Source organism: Megascapheus bottae, unplaced genomic scaffold, assembly GCF_031878675.1.
Source record: "Megascapheus bottae isolate mThoBot1 unplaced genomic scaffold, mThoBot2.hap1 HAP1_SCAFFOLD_37, whole genome shotgun sequence".
Classification (NCBI taxonomy): Eukaryota; Metazoa; Chordata; class Mammalia; order Rodentia; family Geomyidae; genus Megascapheus; species Megascapheus bottae.
In genome coordinates this window covers 4,502,066-4,521,842 of record NW_028327804.1, presented here as the reverse complement: position 1 = coordinate 4,521,842, position 19,777 = coordinate 4,502,066, and the positions used below count along the sequence as shown (strand labels likewise).

Sequence of the window (19,777 nt, the reverse complement as noted above, 5' to 3'; positions counted from 1 at the left end):
TGTTGGTAAGATCTCTAGAGTGGAAGCATCTCATGTTGCCCGTCCTGAGGAGAATAAGTAAGGGAATACTAGAATAGTCACCTGACGGCATAACACTGAGCAACAAAATGAAGAAACAAGTGGAAATATCAGTCTACAAAATCACATCAAAATATCACTCTGATGTGAAAGGGAAGGGAGAGAGAACCAAACATGGTTAGCTTGTAGGGGAGATTTCTCTGTTTATTTTTCTCCCTAAGTTATTGCAAAGGTGATGAACAGGTAGTTTACAGTTGCAGAAATAATTTCATGAGAACTTTTCTTTTCACACAGCATTACCCACACCTTCAATTTCTTCCATTTTCCCTTTCCCATCCCCTCCCACCCTCAAGTTGTAAAGCTCTTTTCCAACTTACTGTCTAGTGAGTCTCATTCTCCTGTTATTCTGTCCTTTGTCCTGCTGATTCTGCAATTCCCTTTACTTTCTGCGGGTCAGGTGCACTCGAAGGCGATTTCTAGACAACCTTCCATCATCGCAATTCAGGTCTACAATGACAGATGTTAGACAAGAAGCAAAACTAATGGAAAGGGGGCAAGTTAGAGTAGAAACTCCTTCTGGGGAACAAAAGAAACTCCTCATAACGTGATGGAAATGTTCTACATCATTAGAGAAATGGGGAAATATGTGAATATATGAAGATACAAAATGTATCATGGATACTTTGAAGATTCATGCAATTCCCAGGCAGGTGCTCTATCACCTGAGCCACACTCTCAGCCCTTGATTCAGGTACTCATTTACAAGGCAGTTGAAAAGGAGATGATAAAGCGACAGAGAGAAATCTCGGGGAGAAGAAAAAAAAGAGGACGGCCGCTCTCTATATACTCAAACATGTATATGTTTGAGATATGTGTATTTCTCTCTCTCCAAATTCATATATATAACCATATATAAATCACGTGTATAATCTATATGCTTAAGCATAAACCTGTTTGCATCGATAAATATGTATAGATACACATTTACATTTACATGCAAGTGTCTGTGTGTGAGAAAGAATCTGAAAAGTAGACTGTTCGGTGAGAACCTTTCCTAAGGTTCTCCTTGAAAATCTGAATACATAAATTTGTGTTTCCTCACTTCTCCCATGTAACACATAATTAATACCATTCCTAATGCCTAAGAGAAAAATTAACTTATGACACACAATGGAATCCTTAATGTATGGGAGCTTCATTTTCTCCAGTAACCCTCAATATAAACATGCATTCTGCATTTGATCTTGGTGTGTTCTCACATGTGAAGTTATCACAAGAAACTGACAGCAGCTATCTCTTGAGAGGAACCTATTTGCTAATTCCCTTTCCACCCGGGCCCTGGGTATAATTCTAATCATGTACCCTGTGTGTCTCAATTCACCGTCATTTCCTTTCACCTAAGATAGGGAGAAGACTTCAAGGAACAGATAAAATGACGCTTTGGGGTAGTTGCAAATCAAAATTGTAATGTGTGTGTTAGTGACATTTATCAATGAGAGTGCGTTATCTCATAATTTATGAAAGAATTGATTAACATTGATTTTGACATCATATTTCAACGGACGTATTTAACAAACAATTATTCAAGAAGGGAATCACTACATACAATGACTGATACTTAGATTTTACAACATAATTTTTTTCAGTTTTAAGGCCAAAATACTATTGATATGGATTTGAGTAATTGAATTTTTAAAAAGTAAGTATGTTTCAGTTCCCTGCTGCTTTGTCAGGGAAAAAATCATTTCCTCAGATGACTTATTTTCTGAAGTTTATAGGTTGGTTCATTTGTGAGCTTTAAAATTGTACTCTATCAGGAACACTCAATTTTCTCATTTATATTTTCATACACCACAATCTTTGTACACACTGGTGAAATAAACACTACAAACGGATAAGTTTATTAAATCTGACAATTTGGAAAAAGATATTGATAGAACATTCCATAGGGTAAAACATAGACCCTGGAAATGCAGAAATGAAATGTAGAATTATATATACAATTATAATACACGTATAGTGACAATATCAGACATCTCAATATCAAAAATCCACCAGCAGGAGTAAAAGCCAAATAAAGAGCTATCAGATATCCAGAAACCAAGAAGAAAAAAAATCAGATCACATATAACTCAGAGATTTGTTTGCTTAGACATCTTAAAATTATCATGTAATGCCTAATAGCTCAAAGCCAGCTTAGGTAGAAATGTCCTTCAGATGCTTATCTGTAACTGAACAGCAAAATGCAAAAAAAAAGTAGTTCAACTTATTGAATACCATCTTTGAGGGGAAAAGGTAAAGGAGGATGCTCTTTTACTAATTTTAAGACATTCATGAACTTTGGAATGTACAGCTAATGGATTATTGTGTGAGAAGAAAATAGAACCACCAAACATCAACCATCTGGTGGCCATTCAGGGACCAAATGATAAGTCAAGTAAGGAGCAGCCCTAATCAGAAGTTTTTCTCAAGGTAGATGAGAACTTAAAAAGAAATACCTCTCATCTCCCTTCTCTTTCTGAAGACAAGAATCATTTTGAACACAAATCTCTCTAAGATAGGAATCAGGAGAAAGGGTACTTCCTTTACCTCTAAAGTTGGAGATGTGTGATTCTTCACACAGTGCTCATTGAATTGCTTCGCATATTTACTTCATCTCATTGTCAAATTTTAGCTGCTAAAAATCAAAGTGCAGTTTCTCTGTCATCTGTTCTTATTCTGCTTCCTCTACCCAACACAAACCATTATATATGCATCTCACAGGTTTTTAGTCTACCTTTTCACTGACCTTCATCATACTGGAAGACATTTATGATTCCACCCTTCTCTGGACTGTTGAGTGAAGAATTTCTCCTCCCTTTCCAACCTTCCTGTTTGTCTCATGCTCTCTTAACCCTAGTCATCCTGAAGATCTTCACAGCTTGGGGTAAGTTGTTTGTCTTTACCCCCACTTCTTCCATTTGTTAAGCACATTTGATTTGCCTAAAATAGCTTTTTATTTGAATAGCAAGACATACAAGAAATTCTCATTGTCCAAGAACAGCTTCAAACCTTAGCTTATTTGAAAACAAATGCCAGATATTCTCTTAATTGTCAAAAATTTGCTGATGGATACACTAACTTTGCCTATTTTCAAAAGCCTCCTTTACTCATTATCTATGCCTTTCTCCTCATCCTTTAAGGAAGTGGTTCTTTAAACAGTAACACTGATTGGTAGAGTGACTTAGGAATGTATCTCTGACCTAACCAGAATGGATATTCAAAAGCCTTGCTTTAAAACTTATTGTCCATTTCTTCCCAGAAATATATTTATATAATATGGGAATGTTGATGCATGCTATATAATCGAGTACTCAGTAGGCTAAGGTAGGAGGAACACAAAAAAAACAGCATGGGGTTAGAAAGAAGAAAGGGAGAAGAGAAGAAAGAACACTCTCCTTGCTATTAAAAAAAAGTATGCCAGTACTGGGGCTTCAAGCTCTTGCTCAGCTTTTGTTACTCAAGATTGGTACTCTGACACTTGAGACATACTTCCAATTCTGGCTTTTTACTGATTAATCTCTCAGCTATGTCTTCCTCGGCTGATCCTCCTATCTCAGCCTCTTGAGTAGCTGGGATTACGGGCATGTTTTGATCAAAATAATATTGTGCATATTTATAAGGTTTACTGTACTGACTCTTCTATAGGTAAAGATCAAATCAACACAATTACAATATCCATCATCTTAAGTGGTTATGCTTTCTTCATAGTGAATATTTTGAAATCATTATTGGTTGAGTTATAAAATCATTTTGACTGGCCCTACCCGAAAAAAAATTCATAGTCTATCTTTTTCTTACCTTAAGGATAGTTAAAACGTACTCAATCTACTCTCAGCAATGCTCTCCAAGTAGCATGTAGGTTGACATGCCTATGAATGTCTTGCATTCAACCCTCTGCCCTCAAGTAAGCACCAAGAGAAATGAATAACTATTTTTATTAGCCACTTTCTTGTTAATCTATTTATTCCTGACTACAAAAAAATCCTGTAAGGGTTACATTTCCAAATCCTTTCCAAATTCCTATCCAGTTCTCTTCTCAAACTGTACAGTCCTTGGGCTTGAACTCAGGTCCTGAGCACTGTCCTTGGGCTTAATCAAGGTTAGAGCTCTACCACTTGAGCCACAGCAACTTTTCTGGCTTTTTCTTTTCCTATGTGTGTGGTATTGGTACCAAGGAATGGAACTTGGGTCTTCATGCTGGCTAGGCAGGCACTGTACTCCTAGGCCAAACTCTCAGCCCCTGTATATAATCTTTATAACAACAATTATAATGCATGAAAAGGAACAAAAATAAAAATAAAAAATCTAACAAACTGATATAGCAAATTCTAAGACTCTACTAAAAACATAATATAACATCTCATATATTCAGCAATAAATGAAGCAAAATGGGCTTTCAATAGTACTTAGCTATTCACCAGCCTTCGCCTAAGTAATGCTCACTAGATAATGGTAAAAATATGTAACAGAAGCAACATGTGATTCAGAGGAGAAACCAATAGCATTCAAATTAAAAGCTAATTATAAAGAATCTAACATCATCTACCTGTTAGTAAATGACTTCTTGGATTAATGATGACGTTTTATAATTACTCCAAAGAAGCTCTTTCCCCTTTGACTTTCAGAATTATTGCCCAATCTTTCATAATTGTTGTTTGAGGAGCTCTCTTTACACTTGATGTCATAAAAAAATTACTGACTACCATGAAACAACATATATGTGTGTAATACCATGCTGAAATTTGGGGATGGAGCATGTATTGCATATGTGAATAAAATATAGCCATATGATTAACGAGAAAATCTAACTCTTTCCTATTTACCATTCAAGGCTTTAAAAGAACACCTATCCTATTCTTGTTTTAGGCTTCTCTCTCTACATATTGCTGCTGTGATTTGAGTATTGTCTGTCCCCTCTGAAATTCATATTGAAGTTAAACCTTCACTGAGAAGTATTAGGAGGCAGAAACAACCCTATTGTAGTTTCAAAGGTGAGACCTTTGGGAATTTATTAGCATTGGATAAAATCATCACATTGAGTCCCAATGATTCCATACTGGGGTATTTCTAAGGAAAGCAAGAGATAAAGAAACAAAAACAGAAACTACAGAGCTTATGAGCACACATACACATTGAGTATACATACACATTGAAGATAATTATCTATAAGCCACGGAGAGAGTCCTGGAACAGGTCTTACCTTGTGGCCTCAGAAAAATACAGCCCTGCTGATATCCAGATCTCAGACTTCTAATTTCAACTACTATGAGAATAATAACTGACTGAGCTGGGCACAGTGGCTCATGCCTATAATCCTAGCTAGTCAGGAGGTTGAGATCAGAGGATCGCACTTCAAAGCCAGCCTGGACACACTGGAGACTCTTATCTCCAATTAACCACTAGAAAATAGGCAGTGGTGCTGTGGCTCAAAGGTAAGGCTATAACCTTGAGCTGAAGACCTCAGGGACAATGCCCAGGCCCAGAGTCCAAACCCCACCACTGAAAAAAAAATGTCTGTTACTTCAGCCAACCCCTCTTCAAGTAAATATAGGCACCAAAAGAAGTGTGTAGAAAGTTTTAAAGATGCCAAAAGGACAGATTGTAAAACAGCAGGAAATATGGAAGTTCATTAAGAGGATATATGGAAGCCAAAGCTTAGCTAATAGTACCGTTTCCACAAACACCTGGTAAGGAAAGGATTAATGAACCATACAGAATGTGTAAATTAAAGACAATTACCTCACCATTCCTAAGATCAAAAAAGAAATAAATGAAAAAGCACTGAAACAGATGAACTTTTTTTAAAAAATCTGCCATAATCAAAGTATATGAGGCAATCATGTGATTTTTGTCCTTGCTCCTGTTGATGTGTTGAATTATATTAATTGATTTGCATATGTTGAACCAGCTTTGCCTCCCCGTGATGAATCCAATTTGATCATAGTGTATAATTTTTTTGATGAGTTGTTGTAGACGGTTGGCCAGTATTTTGTTGAGAAGTTTTGCATCGATGCTCATCAGAGAAATAGGTCTATAGTTCTCTTTCTTTGATGAATCTCTGTCTGGTTTGGGGATGAGGGTTATACTGGCTTCATAGAATGAGTTTGGTAGGGAACCTTCATTTTCAATTTCATTGAAGAGCTTGAGGAGTATTGGTGTGAGCTCTGCTTTGAAGACCTTATAGAATTCAGCTGTGAATCCATCTGGCCCTGGGCTTTTCTTAGGTGGAAGTTCTCTAATTGCCATTTCTATTTCAGAGCTTGAAGTAGACCTGTTGAGTTGGGTTAGTTCTTCTTGGTTCAGTGTGTGTATGTTAATATTGGCTAGGAATTCATCCATTTCATCTAGATTCTCAAATTTGTTGGCATAAAGGTTTGAGAAGTATTCCCTCATGATATTCTGGATCTTGGTAATTTCTGTCGTGATATTACCATTTTCATCTGCGATTTTGTTTATTTCAATATGCTCTCTTCTTTTTTGTCCAAAAACAAGGACATCCTAAATCCACTAGCACAACAATGTTCATTGCAGCACTATTCACCATAGCAAAGTTATGGAACCAACCTAGATGTCCCTCAGTAGATGAGTGGATCAACAAGTTGTGGTATTTATACACAATGGAATTCTATGCTGCTGTCAGAAAGAATGACATTGCCCCATTTGTTAGGAAATGGAAAGACTTAGAAAAAATCATATTAAGTGAACTAAGCCAGACTCAAAGGAACTTAGGCTCAATGGTTTCCCTCATTCGTCATATCAGTAGAAACCTAGGGCTCTACTAGCAGAGATCTGCAATAGAGCAAAATCTTGATACATAAGGCCATATAATGTAAAGCTAATTGAAAGGACCTCCAGGATGTTGAAATAAAAGCCATAGAATGAATGATTGTTGTCCTTAATGTACTATGTTGTCTCTCATCTCCTTTGCTGTCCCTTTGTTATCTCATATTGGTATAGTATCTCACTTTGTTATCTGATATATTGAATTAATTTGTATTTGGATATTTGAAATTTGATAGGGAAGGGGGGAAAACCAAGACGGGTGGGGGGTGTGGGGGGGTAATGGGTACCAAGACATGTGAAAGGGTATCAATGTATGTGAATTAATGCACCTTCTATCTGGCAAATATCATGTAACCCTTTTACTAATTACAATTAAAAAAATATATAAAAAATAAAAAAATAAAAAAACAAACTATATGAGGGTCCAATGTTAAAATAAATACTTCTAACATTTGAACATATATTACATTTAAGTCTTTGAAGCTCACATTGGAAATTCCAACATCCTCATAATACTTTGTTTCCTCTTCGAAAAATCATGAAAAATAAAGAAGATTGCAACACAGGGCACAAAGGTTCAGAGGAAAGAATTTCAAAAAATTAACCAAATCATTGATAATGATATATATTTCCGTGTCAGTTTTTTTAATTATCAAATGCCTTCTAATAAATACTGATATGTAAATAACAACCTGAAAAAAGTCAGTCATAAAATTTGGCCTATTGTTTCTCATTTACACAGTAGAAAATACAAGGGTTATAGCTATATAATTATCTGAGACACTCAGGTTGAACTTTGTATCCTCCTGGATAAGACTAACAAGAGATGACACAAGAAAAGAGCATAAAATATTCAAGTTTAGCTTGTTTTTGCTCTGGTCATCTTCATTCCACTATCCTGCCTATCAGAGCAGTACAATCTTCCATCTAATGTCTCATGGAAGAAAACACAACTATCATTTATAGTAGATTCAACCATCCATTGTAATTTCAGGCTAAGGATCAACTCTCTGCTTGTTTCCTTGCTGGTTGAGTTCATTATTTTTCTCTAAATGCATTCTTCCTCAAGGTTTGGTATTATTTTTATTAAATTAAGTTCTAAAAGAAAAGAGACAGAACCTATATAGGTGATGAATAAGGTTAAGGACACAAGGTGTAACAAGTTGTGTCAGACGGTATTGCTGGGTAATATATGCATAAATTGTAGTAAAGCTTTTGGGAAGGGAAGAGGCATCCTGGAGCAGTTGGCAGGACAACAGGCAGTCGAAATTACATCACTCATTTGGTCATTCTAACATATGAAAGTGATTGGCTCTCCAAAAACAAATGCAAGACTAACTAGTACTCTCATAAAAAAGAAGCTCCCATTATTAAGATTTCAATCCTAGTTGCTGTGAATTCCAATACAATAAATAATAATAATAACATATATTATTATACACAATAATAATATGAACTTGTTAAAGATTATTGATTTCACTTAACAATACACAAAATGTTAAATATTTCTTACTTTGTGCCATTTGCAATTTTAAGGTGATCTGCAGAAACTCAGTTGGACAATTTATTCATGTTACGTAGCAGCAAAATTTTGGAATATCTGAGTCCGCTAATAATTGTTTTCAGAATGAAGGATACAAATGCTCTAGATTAATAAGCTGGTCTTTGCTCAAAACAGATAAAGCCTATCTCTGATTTTGTCATTTTCCAAATAATTTCAATTTTACTACTCCAAAACTCAGGAGGAAGCTCCTATAATCTTTGGAAGACCTAATGTCTCTCTTATTTTATACGTTTTCAAAAATACTTACCCCAAGCCAGAAAGAAAGACAGAACCTCAAAGAGAGCAAGGAATAATGTACTATCATGAGTAATCATCACTGGAAATCTGCTATCATGCTTAGGTAAAACTCTTTATCTAAATGTGGGCTCTAGAAGTCTGCTTATTTCTGATTCTCAGGTCCTTTGAATGTTGCAAGACAGTAAAAAGCCTTGGACGAACAATATTTTTAATATATTTTTATTGTAATTAATAAAAGGGTTACATGATATTTGTCAGATAGAGGGTGCATTAATTCACATACACGGATACCCTTTCACATGTCTTGGTACCCATTTCCCTCCCCCCACCCACCCCCCGTCTCAAACCCGTCTTGGTTTTCCCCCCTTCCCTATCCAATTTCAAATAACCAAATACAAATAAATCCAATATATCAGATAACAAATATATCAGATAACTGTAACAATATGAGATACCCAAGGGACAACAAAAGAGATGAGAGATACCATAGTACATTAAGGAAAACAATCATTCATTATTGGCTTTTATTTCAATATCCTGGAGGTCCTTTCAATTAGCTTCATACTATATGGCCTTATGTATCAAGGTTTTACTCTATTTCAGATCACTGCTAGTAGAGCCCAAGGTTTCTACTGATTATGACAAATAAGGGAAACAATTGAGCCTAAGCTCCTTTGAGCCTGGCTTACTTCACTTAATGTGATTTTTTTCTAAGTCTTTCCATTTCCTAACAAATGGGGCGATGTCGTTTTATCTAACAGCAGCATAGAATTCCATTGTGTACAAATACCACAACTTGTTGATCCACTCATCAACTGAGGGACATCTAGGTTGGTTCCATATCTTTGCTATGGTGAATAGTGCTGCAATGAACATTGTTGTGCTAGTGGATTTAGTATTCCCAAGTTTCTAGATGGTTGGGTAAATGCCAAGTAGTGGAATTGCTGGGTCATAGGGAAGCTCTATGTTTAGCCTTTTGCGGCACTGCCTTACTGCTTTCCATAGTGGTTGAATGAGTTTGCACTCCCACCAACAGTGTAGTAGTGATCCCTCCTGGCCACATCCCCTCCAGCATCTGCTGTTATTAGTTTTCCTGATCCTGGCCATTCTAACTGGAGTGAGGTGGAATCTTAGAGTTGTTTTGATTTGCATTTCTTTTATGACCAGAGATGGTGAGCATTTCTTCATGTGTCTATAGGCCATTTTTGTTTCTTCTTCAGAGAAGACTGTCTTTAAGTCTTTGGCCCATTTTTTAATGGGATGGTTGTTACTTAGGACATTAGTTTTGGAATGATTCAGTTTTTTGAGTTGTTGATATATTTTAGATATGAGGCCTTTGTCCGTTGTTTGGTTGGTGAAGATCATCTCCCACTCTGTAGGCTTCCTAATTAATTTACTAGCTATGTCCTTTGCCATACAAAAGCTCTGTAGTTTAATGCAGTCCCACTTATCCAGCCTTTCTCTGATTTGTTGTGATTCTTGGTCCTTATTAAAAAGCTTCGACCTGTGCCAAGGAGGCCTAGTGTATCTCCTATTCCTTCCTGTAAAGTTTTAAGTGTGTCAGCTTTTATCTCCAGGTCTTTGATCCATTTGGAGTTAATTCTAGTGCAGGGTGACAAAGAAGGATCCAACTTTAGTTTTCTGCAGGTGCTTAACCAGTTCTGCCAGCACAACTTGTTGAAGAGGCTATCTTTCTTCCATTCTATTTTTTTGGCTCCCTTGTCAAAGATTAGGTGGCCATTGGTCTGTGGTTTAATATCTGGGTCCTCAGTTCTATTCCACTGGTCTTCAGGCCTGTTCTTGTGCCAGTACCAAGCTGTTTTGATAATCGTAGCCCTGTAATAGAGTCTAAACTTTGGAATTGAAATTCCTCCGGCGCTGTGCTTTCTGCTACTTAGAGTTTTTGCTATACGGGGTCTTTTATTATTCCAGATGAAATTTTGAATTGCCTCTTCTATTTTTTTAAAGAATGACATTGGGATATTGATGGGTATTGCGTTGAATTTGTAGATAGCCATTGGTAAGATTGTCATTTTCACAACGTTGATTCTTCCAATCCAGGAGCATGGGAGGTTTTTTCCATTTCCTTAGTTCTGCTTTAATTTCCTTTTTTAGGGTTTTAAAGTTTTCATCAAAAAGGTCCTTTACATTCTTAGTTAAGCTAATTCCTAGGTACTTTATTTTCTTTGAGGCTATTGTGAAAGGAGTTGCTTTCCTGATTATTGCCACATTCCTCTCACTGTTGGCATAAAGGAAGGCAGTTGATTTTTGAGGGTTAATTTTATAACCTGCTAGTCTTCCAAAGTTTTGAATCAGCTCAAGGAGCTTGGGACTAGAGTCTATAGGATTTTTTAAATACAGAATCATGTCATCTGCAAAGAGGGATAGTTTTACTTCCTCTTTCCCTACTTGGAACCCCTTTATGCTTGCTTCTTGCCTTATTGCACTGGCTAGGAATTCTAGTACTATGTTAAAGAGTAGTGGAGAGAGTGGGCGTCCTTGTCTCATTCCTGATTTTAGAGGGAATGGCCTTAGATTTTCACCATTAAGTGTAATACTAGCAGTGGGTTTCTCATACACAGCCTTTATTATATTGAGGAATGTTCCATGAATTCCTAGTTTCTCCAGAGCTTTTAACATAAAGGGATGTTAGATCTGTCAAATGCCTTTTCCACATCTATTGAGACAATCATGTGATTTTTGTCCTTTCTCCTGTTGATGTGTTGAATTATATTAATTGATTTGCGTATGTTGAACCAGCTTTGCTTCCCCGTGATGAATCCAGTTTGATCATAGTGTATATTTTTTTTGATGAATTGTTGTAGACGGTTGGCCAGTATTTTGTTGAGAAGTTTTGCATCGATGTTCATCAAAGAAATAGGTCTATAGTTCTCTTTCTTTGATGAATCTCTGTCTGGTTTGGGGATGAGGGTTATACTGGCTTCATAGAATGAGTTTGGTAAAGAACCTTCATTTTCAATTTCGTTGAAGAGCTTGAGGAGTATTGGTGTGAGCTCTGCTTTGAAGACCTTATAGAATTCAGCTGTGAATCCATCTGGCCCTGGGCTTTTCTTAGGTGGAAGTTCTCTAATTGCCATTTCTATTTCAGAGCTTGAAGTAGACCTGTTGAGTTGGGTTAGTTCTTCTTGGTTCAGTGTGTGTATGTTAATATTGGCTAGGAATTCATCCATTTCATCTACATTCTCAAATTTGTTTGCGTAAGTTTTGAGAAGTATTCCCTCATGATATTCTGGATCTTGGTAATTTCTGTCGTGATATTACCATTTTCATCTCTGATTTTGTTTATTTCGATATGCTCTCTTCTTTTTTTGGTAAGATTTGCTAAGGGTTTGTCAGTTTTGTTAATTCTTTCAAAGAACCAACTCCTTGTTTTGTTGATTCTTTCTATATTTTTTTTGGATTCCAAATCATTTAATTCTGCTTTGATTTTAATTATTTGCTTTCTTCTACTGGGATTAGGGTTGGTTTGTTGCTCTTTTTCCAGGAGCTTAAGGTGAGACATTAACTTGTTGGTTTGCCATTTTTCCAACTTGTTGTAGGCACTCAGCGCTATAAATTTTCCTCTGATAACTGCCTTTGCTGTGTGCCAAAGGATTTGTTATTTTGTGTGCTCCTTACTGTTAAATTTCCTTAACTGTTGAATTTCTGTTCTGATCTCTTCGATGACCCATTGGTGATTCAACAATGTGTTGTTTAATCTCCATGAGTTACAGGGTTTTCGTTGGTGGAGATGTGTGTTCAGTTCCAATTTGATGCCTTTTTCGTCTGAGAGTGTGCATGGAATAATTTCTGTGTTTCTGAATCTGTCCAGGTTTGTCTTATGGCCTAAGATGTGATCTATTTTGGAAAATGTTCCATGTGCTGCTGAGAAACACATATATTGTGTTGTCGCTGGGTGGAATATTCTACAGATGTCTGTTAGATCTAGTTGGTCTATATAGTTGTTCAGTTCTAAGGTTTCTCTGTTGAGTTTTTGCCTTGTTGATATGTCCATAGGTGAGGGTTGTGTGTTAAAGTCACCGACAATCACTGTATTTCGATCTATGTATGATTTCAGTGTAAGTAAAGTTTGCTTGATGAAGTTTGGAGCTCCGGGATTGGGTGTGTAAATATTTACGATTGTTATGTCTTCCGGGAGGAAAGATCCCTTTAGTAGTATGTAGTAACCTTCTTTGTCTTTTCTTACTAATTTTAGTTTGAAGTCTATTTTATCTGATATGAGGATGGCAACTCCAGCCTATTTATGGGGGCTGTTAGCTTGATAGACTTTACTCCAACCTCTCACTTTCAAAAGATGATTGGTTTTTTTGGGTAAGATGTGTCTCTTGAAGACAGCAGAACGATGGCTCTTGCTTTTTGATCCAACTAGACAGCCTATGCCGTTTAATTGGAGAGTTAAGTCTATTTATATTGAGAGTTAGTATTGAGAGAAATTTATTAGTTCCTACCATTTTTTAAAAGCTTTTATTAGGGCCTGTGTCTTGACAGTTCTTGTGGTCCTTAGATGGTATGCTGTTTAGGGGCCATTTCTTTCCCTATATTGCATTTATTTTGGTTTTCTATGTATAGAACATCTTTGAGAATTCTCTGTAGTGTTGGTTTTGTTTCGACATATTGTTGCAGCTTTTCCCTGGAATGGAATGTTTTTATTGTTCCCTCAGTTATGAATGAGAGCTTAGCTGGGTACAGTATTCTTGGTTGGTAGTTATTTGACTTAAGGGCATGACATACATGCTTCCAGTCACTTCTTGCTTGCATGGTCTCTGCTGAGAAATCTGGGGTTATTCTGATTGGTTTTCCTTTATAGGTTACAGAACCCTTTTCCCTGGCTGCCTTTAGGATCCTTTCTTTGGTTTCTATTGCTCCAGTTCGGATTACAATGTGGCGGTGGGATCTTCTTTTCTGGTCAGGTCTGTCTGGGGTTCTAAAAGCTTCTTGTATCTGGATGGGCCTGCCCTTCTGGATATTTGGGAAATTCTCTGAGATGATTCCCTGAAGTATATTTCCAATACCATTGACCTCTTTCTCCACGCCCTCCTCAATACCAATTAGCCTTCAATTAGGCTTCCTAATTGTATCTTGGACCTCCTGAAGCGCTCTCTCATATTTCCTAGATTTGGATTGACTCATTTTCTGTTCTTTCTCTATAATAACTAAATTATCTTCAGCCCCGGAAATTCTCTCCTCTGCATTGTCTAACCTGCTATCAAAGCTATCTACTTTATTTTTCATCTCCCTTGCTTCTAATTGCTCATTTTTGATGCCTTGCATCTCTTCTTTTAGATCATGTATGGATTTCTTTAGCTCCTTGATTTCCATTTGAGTGGTTAGCTCAGTAGCTGTATTTTCTTTGGACATTTGCTGGAGTTCGGTCACCATTACCCTCACCCTCACCCTAACCCTAACACTAACACTAACACTAACCCTAACCCTAATCCAAATCTCAACCTCACCCTCACTCTGACCCTAACCATAACACTAACCCTAACCCTAACCTGCACCCTCCACCTCACCCTACCATCAACCTTACCCTAACCCTAACCCTAACCACAACCCAAACCCTAACCATAACTGTAAACCTAACTCTAACCCTAACACCAACCCTAACCCTTACCTCAACCTCACCCACATACTGACCCTAACCAGAACACTAACCAACCCTCACACTAACACTAACCATAACCCAAACCCTAACCATAAACACAACCCTAAAACTAACCCTACACATAACCCTAACTCTTATCCTAACCCTAACCCTAGGACTCACCCTAAAAGTCACCCTCCCCCTAACACATACCCTAAACATAACCCTAACCCTCACTTTCATCCCCACCCTCACCCTCACCCTAAACCTAACCCTAAGCCTAAATACAACCCTAAACATAACCCTAACATACCCCCTCACCCTCACAAATCCCAACACTAAATTTAACTCACACCCTGACCCTCACACTAAACCTAAACCTAAACCTAATCCTACACCTAAAACTCACCCTAACCCTCAACCTCACCCACACCATAAAACTCACCCTCACACTCACCCTACCCAACCCTAAGCCTAACCCTAAACCTAACCCTCACCGTCACCCTCACAGTAACTCTAAAAGTACCCTCACCCTAACCCTCACCTCAACCTCACCCACAACCTCACCCTAACCCTCAAACTCACCCTTACCTTAACACAACCCTAATCCTAACCCTAAACCTAACTCTAAACCTAACTCTAACCCTCACCCTAACCCTCATCCACACCCTAACCCTCAAACTCACCCTAACCCTCATCCTCACCCTAACCCTCAAACTCACCCTTACCTTAACACAACCCTAACCCTAACCCTAAACCTAACTCTAAACCTAACTCTAATCTTCACCCTCACACACACCCTAACCCTAATCCTATCCTAACCCTAAACCACACCCTCATCCTCACCCTCAATCTCAAGGTCATTCTCATCCTCAAGCTAACCTTAACCCTCACCCTCAACCTAACCCTAACTCTAAACCCAATCCTAACCCTCACCCTCACCCTCACCCTACCCTAACCTTAACCCTAACCCTCACCTAATCCTCAACCTCAACCTCAACCTCACCCTCACCTCACCCTCACCCTTACCCTCACTCTTAACCTTACCCTAACCGTTACCCTAACCATAACCCACAACCTCACCCTCACGCTCGCACTCAAACTGACCCTAACGCTAACCCTAAACCTAACCATAAACGTAATCCTAACCCCCACCCTCACATTCAGCCCAACCTCACCCTCACCCTAAACCTAAACTCAACTCAGAGTAACCCTAAACCTAAACCTAACCTTAGCCCTAATCCTCACTCTAACCCTCAAACTCACCCTTACCCCCACCCTCATCCTCACCTTACCCTAATGCTAACCCTCACTCTTCCCTCACCCTAACACTAACCCTAACCTTAACACAATCCTAACCCTAACCCTAACACTAACACAACCCTAACCCTAAACCTAAACCTAACTCTAAACCTAACTCTAACCCTCACCCTCACACACCCTAACCCTAAACCTAACCCTCTCATCCTCACCATGAATCTCAAGCTCATCCTCACCCTCAAGATAGCCTTAAACCTCACCCTCAACCTTACCCTAACCCTAAACCTAAACCTTACCCTAACCCTAACTGAAAACCTCACCCTCATGCTCAACATCACCCTGACCCTCAACCTCACCATCACCCTAACCCTGAATCTAACCCTCACCATCACCCTAACCCTAACCCTGAGAATAACCCTAACAATAACTCTAACTCTAACCGTAAACACACCACTAACCCTAACCCTCACTCTAAGCCTAACCCTCACTGCATCCTCACCCTTACCCTAACCCTAACCCTAACCTAACCTAACCCTAACCCTGAGAATAAACCTAACCATAACCCTAACAATAACTCTAACTCTAACCGTAAACACACCACTAACCCTAACCCTCACTCTAAGCCTAACCCTCACTGCATCCTCACCCTTACCCTAACCCTAACCCTAGCCCTAACCTAACCCTAACCTAAACCCTAACACTAACCCTAACCCTAACCCTAAACTTCACCCTAACGCATACCTTCACCACCACCCTAATCTTAACCATAACCCTAACCCTAAACCTAATCCTAACCCTCACCCTCACATTCACACCAACCTCACCCTCACCCTAAACCAAACCTCAACTCAGCCCTAACCCTAACCTTAGCCTAACCCTTACCCTAACCCTCAAACTCACCCTTACCCCTACCCTCATCCTCACCTTACCCTAACCCTAACCCTGACCCTTACCCTCACTCTAACCCTAACCCTAAACTTAACACTACCCTAACCCTAATCCCAACCCTAACCCCAACCCTAACCCTAAACCTAACTCTAACCCTCACCATCACACAGACCCTAACCCTAAACCTAACCCTAAACCTATTCTAACTCTAAACCACACCCTCATTCTCACCCTCAATCTCAAGCTCACCCTCACCCTCAAGCTAAACTTAACACTCACCCTCAACCTAACCCTAATTCTAAACCCAATCCTACCCCTCACCCTCACCCTCAGCCTACCCTAACCCTAACCCTAACCCTAACCCTAATCTAAACCTAACCCGCAACCTCAACCTCACCCTCACTTCATCCTTGCCCTCACCCTCACCCTTACCTTACCCTAAACCTTACCTTAACCATAACCCACACCCTTACCCTCACCTCACCATCACCCTTACCCTTACCCTAACCCTTACCCTAACCATAACCCACACCCTCACCCTGACACTCAACCTGACCCTAACCCTAACCCTAAATGTCACCCTACCCATAACCCTAACCCTAAACCTAATCCTAACTCTCACCCTCACATTCACCCCAACCTCACCCTCACCCTAAACCTAACCTCAACTCAGCGTAACCCTAAACCTAACCCTGACCTTAACCCTAACCCTCAAACTCACCCTTACCCCCACCCTCATCCTCACCTTACCTTAACACTAACCCTCACCCTTCCCTCACCCTAACAGTAACCCTAACTTTAACACAACCCTAATCCTAACCCTAACCCTAACCCTAACCTAACTCTAAACCTAACTCTAACCCTCATCCTCACACACACCCTAACCCTAAACCTAACCCTAAATCTATCCTAAACCTAAACCCCACCCTCATCCTCACCTTCAGTCTCAAGCTGATCCTCACCTTCAAGCTAACCTTAACCCTCACCCTCAACCTAACCCTAACTCTAAACCTAATCCTAACCCTCACCCTCACATTTACCCTAGCCCTAACCCTAAAATTTACCCTAACCCTAACTGAAAACCTCACCCTCATGATCAACATCACCCTGACCTTCAAACTCACTGTCACCCTAACCCTAACCCTAACTCTGAATCTAACCCTCAACCTCACCCTCACCCTAACCCTAACCCTGACAATAACCCTAACCATAACCATAATGATAACTCTAACCCTAACCATAAACACACCCCTAACCCTAAACTTCACCCTAACTCATACCTTCACCCTCACCCTAACCCTAACCCTAAGCCTAACCCTCAACCTCACACTCACCCCAACCTAACCCTCACCCTAACCCTAACCTCAACTCAGGCCTAACCCTAAACCTAATCCTAACCTGAGCCCTAACCCTCACCCTAACCCTCAAACTCACCCTTACCCCCACCCTCATCCTCACCATACCCTAACCTTAACCCTCATCCTTACCCTCACTCTAACCCTAAACCTAACCTTAAACTAAGCTGACCCTAACCCTAACCTTAAACTTAAACCTAACTCTAAACCTAATTCTAACCCTCACCCTCACACACACCCTAACCCTAAACTTATCCTAACCCTAACCCACACCCTCATCCTCACCCTCAACCTAACCCTAACTCTAAACCTAATCCTAACCTCACCCTCACACTTACCCTAACCCTAAACCTAACCCTTACCCTTACCCTAACTGAAAACATCACCCTCATGCTCAACATCACCCTGACCCTGCCCATCACCCTCAACTTTACCCTCAGCCTCACCCTCACTCTAACCCTAACCGTAACCCTAACCTTAACCATAACCCTAATCATAACCCTAACCCTAACCCTAACCCTAACTCTAACCTAACCCTAACACTAACACTCATCCTCCCCTCACCCTAAGCCTAAACCTAACCCTAATCCTAATCCTAACTCTCACACTCACCCTCACCCTAATCCTAACACTAAATATACACTAATACTAACCCTTGCCCTAATAATCACACTCACCCTCACCCTCACCCTAATCCTAACACTAACACTAAACCTAACACTAACCCTAGCACTAATCCCAAAACTCACCCTCACCCTCAACCCAACCCTAACCCTCACCCTCATCTTCATTCTAACCCTAACCCTAGCCCTAACCCTCACGCTAACCCTAAACCTCAACCTAACGCTAACCCTAACCCTAACACTAACACTAACACTAACCTTCACCCGCACTGTCACCCTCACCCTCACCCTCACCGCCACACTAACCCTAAACCTAACACTAACCCTAACCCTAAATCTAAATTGAAATGTAACCCTAACCCTAACCATAACCCTACCCTAACCATAACCATAACCATAACCCTACCATAACCCTACCCCTAACCCTCACCCTAATCATAACCATGACCCTCACCCTTTCTCTCAACCTCACCCTCACCCTCAACTTCTCCCTAACAGTAACCTTACCCTAACCCTAACCCTAAGCCTAAACCTCATCTAATCCTCACCCTCACTGGAATCCTACCACTCGTCTTCAACCTCACCCTCACCCTCACCTCATTTTAACCCTAACTCTAAACCAAACACTAACCTCGCCCTCACATTCACCCTAACCCTAACCTTAACTCTAACCCTAACACTCATACTCCCTCTCTCCCTCCCCCTCACCCCAACCCTAAACCAAACACTAACCATCACCCTCACTTCCACCCTCACCCTAACCCTAAGCCTAACCCTCTCCCTAAACTTCACTCTCAGCCCAACCCTCACCCTCACCCGCACCTTCACCTTAACCTTAACCCTCACCCTCACCCCCACCCTCACACTCACCCTCACCATAAACCTAACCCCAACCATCACACTAACCCTAACCCTAATCTAACCCTAAGCCTAATCCTACCAGTAAGACTAACCCTACCCCATAATCTCACCCTCAGACTCACTCAAACCCTCACCCTCCCTCTCCCCCTCCCCCTAATCCTAACCCTAAACCTAATTCTAACCCTAAACCTAACCCTCACCCACCCTCACCCTCACCCTAAACATAACACTACACCCTAACCCTAATCCTCAACCAAAACTTCATCCTCACCCTCAACCTCATCCTCATCCTAAACCTAACATTAACCCTAAAACTAATCTCACCCTCACCCTCACTATATCCCTAACCGTATACATAACCCTAAGCTTTGCCCAAGCCTTAACCATAAAGAAAAACCTAAACCTAACCCTAACTCTAACACTCATCCTCACCCTCACCCTAACCCATACCCTAACCCTTACCCTAAGCCACACCCAAACCTCACCCTCACCCTAATCCTAACTCTAACCTTTACCTAAAACTAAACCTAACCTAACCCAA

General features: G+C 39.8%; 1 long non-coding RNA gene across 1 annotated transcript in view; it reads right to left on the bottom strand.

Annotated features, from left to right (window-relative positions):
* Positions 1–296: 296 nt before the first annotated feature.
* Positions 297–19,777, bottom strand: part of LOC150039189 (uncharacterized) — a 74,183-nt gene continuing 54,702 nt past the window's right edge. The window contains exon 2 of the long non-coding RNA XR_016534491.1: positions 297–525. This is a non-coding gene — a long non-coding RNA (uncharacterized LOC150039189). The remainder of the gene's footprint in view (positions 526–19,777) is intronic.